This window comes from Chaetura pelagica, unplaced genomic scaffold (genome assembly GCF_000747805.2).
Source record: "Chaetura pelagica isolate M959 unplaced genomic scaffold, ChaPel_1.0 scaffold221, whole genome shotgun sequence".
Classification (NCBI taxonomy): Eukaryota; Metazoa; Chordata; class Aves; order Apodiformes; family Apodidae; genus Chaetura; species Chaetura pelagica.
This window is the reverse complement of record NW_009952533.1, coordinates 3,661,907-3,666,551: the sequence shown is the minus strand read 5'-3', so window position 1 is coordinate 3,666,551 and position 4,645 is coordinate 3,661,907.

Here is a 4,645-nt window from a genome sequence, read left to right as displayed (position 1 = left end):
GCTGGTCTCTTTTCACAGGTCATTAGAGACAGAACAAGAGGGAATGACTTCAAGCTGCAACAGGTTTAGAGGTTTAGACTCGATATTAGGAAAAATTGTTCGCAGAAAGAGTGGTTAGACACTGGAATAGGCTGCCCAGGGAGGTGGTGGAGTCACCATCCCTGGATTTGTTTAAGGGTCATTTGGATGTGGTGTTGGTGGCTATGGTTTAGGGGAGAACTTTGTAGAGTAAGGATGATGGTTGAACTTGGTGATCCCAAGGATCTTTTCCAACCTGAATAGTTCTATGATTCGATGAAATAGAATTGATTCATGTGCTGCATATGGGAAATGAAAGTGGAGCTCTTGGTAGGATCTTCAAATCATGATCTATCCAGCGTTCTGGATGGTAGAGGGATGAGACAGGAAAAGATAAGCATAAAACCATGACAAAGCAGATCAATGTTCTTGGTGAAGTCTGACACAGCATTTTCCAAGACTATTCTAATTGTACTGAGTCGTAACCCCAGGATGTCTAACTTAGTATGGAAGAACAGAAGATTCTGTTCAAAAGATGTACAGTTTTATTAAATTATACATAATTCCTAGTCTTTGCTTCTTCAAGAAATAAGAAAAAAGTTACTTTTCTGTTTAGAAAAGGGAGATTTTTGTTCTGTTTTTAATATCAAAAAGTTCTTACAAAATAGAAAACCCATGCTTCGATAAGATGTAACAGGCAAGTATGGCCAATGTGAAGCCAGAAAAAAAGAATAAAATATGAATTCTTCTAAAGCATTATCAAAGTGTTTGAACTACCCAACTGCCTCATGATTTTGGGCACAATTAAATTCACTAATAGAAAAGCAGCTGAATAACATCATGCTTCAGATCACTAGTTGAATAACATTGTCATCCTCAAGCTAATACATTGTGACAGCTCCTGCCTAGAATATATTACTTAAGATCTGAAAGTTTTGATCATAAAAAACGTCTTTTCCAGACCTTCCAAACAAATAAAATAATAATATAATAAGAGAATGAGGAAAAGTCTAAAAGTTAATATTTCAGAACAAGGGAAAATATTTCTCAGTTAATTTAAACATTTGCCTCTATGTATATTTGACATTTGGAGCCAGAGGAAGGGGTGTTAAGAAGTAATTGCATTCGCTGCCTTCCAGATATCTTTTATTGGTTCTCAAGTGGATCTGAATTCAAGAACTGGCTCTAAATGTTTAGAGTGTGTCTCAATCTAAATGTTTGTAGGCATGGGGAAAATATTTCTTTTGACATTTTGTTCTCTGGTAGCATTTTGATGCTTATGCATGTGTAAATAAATTATTTGAAAGGCAAACTCTTCCAGGACACATATTAATGAAAAGAGGATGACAAGGCAGCTCTTCTAATTTTCTGTTTATAAGAGGAAACATACCAGCTAAGGATCTTTGACATATTTGACCTTTTTTGAAAAGATGTCTTTATTTTATCTGATGGGAAATTTGTACCTGGATCATTGCTGGGCACAGATTAAGAGAATCAAAAAATCACTAAAAAAGCACAAGCACTTTGAGACACAATCCAAAGCACGTTACAATCATGAGGCAATGGATGAAGTCCCTTATAACTACTATCACTGTGGAGTTATGAATGAAAACCAGACTTTTTCAAACCGTAACCCTACTTCTATTTTCAAAGATGCAGTGTATAATATGGCTTCAGTTGCCTGATTTAAACAACTCAATTGTATACGCTGGTCAAAATGTTCTACAACTGAAATGCTTACGAGCACATGGTGTGGGGGGCAGTTCAGATGCTTAATAGATGTCTGGTGTCATTTCACATAGCTGCTCACTCAGGAGGATAAGCATGTTCTGTCAGGTCTATTTTATTTATTTTAAGAGAAAGCCTACAAATCTACAATTTAGATTTCCATTCCATATACCTTTAAAGCTATTTTTATAGTTGTTTATATTGATCTATTAGCTAAGAAGGAAAGCTAAATTGCCTAGACCAAAATCTAGAAAGACTAGCTGATTTTCCTCTCAACAGCTATTTGCAGTAGTTCCATAGATGTTGACATAGTCTACTTACCCTTCCCGGGCAGGATTAATTCTGGAAAACAGAAGTCTATAGAATGTGCTATTTTGTCTTCTCCAGGAATAAAAAACCCAAAACAAAAACACATAATGAGTATCATTACATCTATCAGATTTTGAATGTCAGCTTAGTACACACTAAACAAGGTATATCAAGAAAACCATCTAAAATCATCCAAGCAAAAAAGGTGACACAAGTTCCTTTGCCAGCATCTCTGTTAACTTACAGTAGAAACAACCAACGATTGTTTCTTCTAAGAAAATCCTGTAAGAACTGTAATCACCAAAATGGGGCAGCCCTCTTCAGAGGTGGGATCCACGTGGTGCTCTGCACCCTTATCGGACACAGTTGGTGCTGAACACCTTGGGATTTTCTGTATCTGAAAGAATGTGAGATTATCTAAACTATTCTGCCTTTCTTTATAGCACTAGCTGTAATAAATAGCATTTTAAACTATATTTATAGAGTCTGACTGCCTTTCTTACTGGGATTGCAGTGGACTAGCACCTGCTGGTGCAAAACATCATCTCACCTAAACTTATTTTCACTGTATTAATTGAAGTAGATTTCTCTCTTTGCTAAACACAGTGCATTTTTTAGTTATTTTTCATTTTACAAGATTAATTAGAATAGTAATTTCTAAATTTCTCAGATATCCATAACTGCAGATGTTCTTACCCCATTTTTTGGTTGATTTTATGTGCCAAACTATCATTTCAGATATGTAATAGAAATATTCCATTTCTCCATAAAGCAAACCCCGAAATATGTTACAGAAAATGAAAATACAGAAGGATAATTAATAGATATTTTGTTAAGTTTAAAAAGAAGGAACAGCCAGAGTAAGTACAGAGATGGCAACAAGAAAAAAATTACTTAATCTAATCATCAGTAATTAAACTGTTAATGGAATTGACTCATTAATAAAAACATGTGACCAATATCCCAGCATCTTTTGCTAACAAATTTGGTTTGAACTGTATTTAGTACTCTAGATAAAAACTGTTCCCTGTGTTATGCCTCCCTACCTTTTCAGCTTGTTTAACCTGTAGAGCCTTACCTTGGCTTAGCATCTGCCTGCCTTTCTTTCTGTCTGAGAAACCAATTAAAAGAATGTCTGCAATGCCCAGACTAGGCTGGGTGACAGCTCCTGTTTGAATGTACACAATGGAGACAGACTCTGCCAGAAGGTTTACCACAATTTGGGTGTTAGTCAGAAGTCCCTGCACTTCTCACCCTGAGAATTTTCGTGTGTTGCCTCCTCTTGCAAGAGCATTGCTGGCTGTTATGACAGCAGAGACTTCCACCATGGAGCAGTGGGGGATGGATGTTCTTTCTGCAGACAGTGGCAAAGGCATCTGAGCTCGCCAAGCACCTGATCTGGAGCCACTCATCCTCTTCAGTGCCCCACCTTCACAGGACAATGGCCCTCAACATGACTTCTGGGCACAGCTCCAAGTCCTTCTCTCAGCAAATAAAATGTGATTAGATGGAAGAAGAAAAATTACCAAAAGCTGAAAATTCTTGAGCCACAAGCCAGTGGAGGATGAGAAGAATGCACTAGACAAATATGTCTCCAGTTCCTGTCCCCTGCCCGTGTTCTGGATTAGTGGAACCCAACATGGATGTTTGTGCATGTTCACCCAAGTCCTGGCTTCAGGTTCCTGAACTGCACTCCTTAGTTGGGAGTGTGGGACAACAAAAATCCCAAGTCCTGCCAAAAGCAGTGGCAGACATTCAAAACTAAATGCTAGCAATGAAGTGGCACAGGATGGACGGTTTCACACTGAGCCTGTGCTAGGTCAGACAGATGATGAGCCAAACAGTGCCCCAGTATACACCCCTGAGGTTGTCATTAACATTTGCTGTTAAAAGCACTGATGGCTTCCAACTTGTCCCTGTGCAGATGAGGGTAGATGCCATACAGCAACCTGCAGACTTGTTATGCTAGTCATGATTAAAAAAATTCTGTTGGTTGTCTTCCATCCTAGTGCAAATATATTATATGTCTGAATATTGTTATATTATACTGTAAAACAGCAGATGTGGATGGAATACCCTGGCACCTTCTATGCTGAAGCCAGTTTCATTATGTTTGCAAAAGGCAAATACAGCTATATCAGTGTACTTTATTATAATGTCATATTCCTGACACTATAGTAAAAGTTGATTTGGTGTTTCCATTAGAAATCTCATTTTCAGAGGCTTATGACTCATTCATCTAAGTTTTTTCAGGATAAGATTTACTACAGAGACCTCAGTCTACTTATAATTCCACCCCTAAAAAATTGGTCAGTATTGGTTATCAGCACATTTTAAATCCCAAGAGCTGAAATGAACTGTTTTCTCCATGCTATTTCATCTTTTAACATTATCAAGTACTTGTATCTTTCTTTAGGAATATAAAAGCAATTAAGAAATGTAAGTTAAAATGTCCTTGCCTCCACATATATCATTTTTTTTTTTCAATGTGTTTTAACCAGAAGGTTGAAAGCCTCCTAGGGAAAAATTGTAAAAATTCATTAAGAACGAAACCGGCCCCTACGACAATTTTTTTCAGGATTTCAAAACA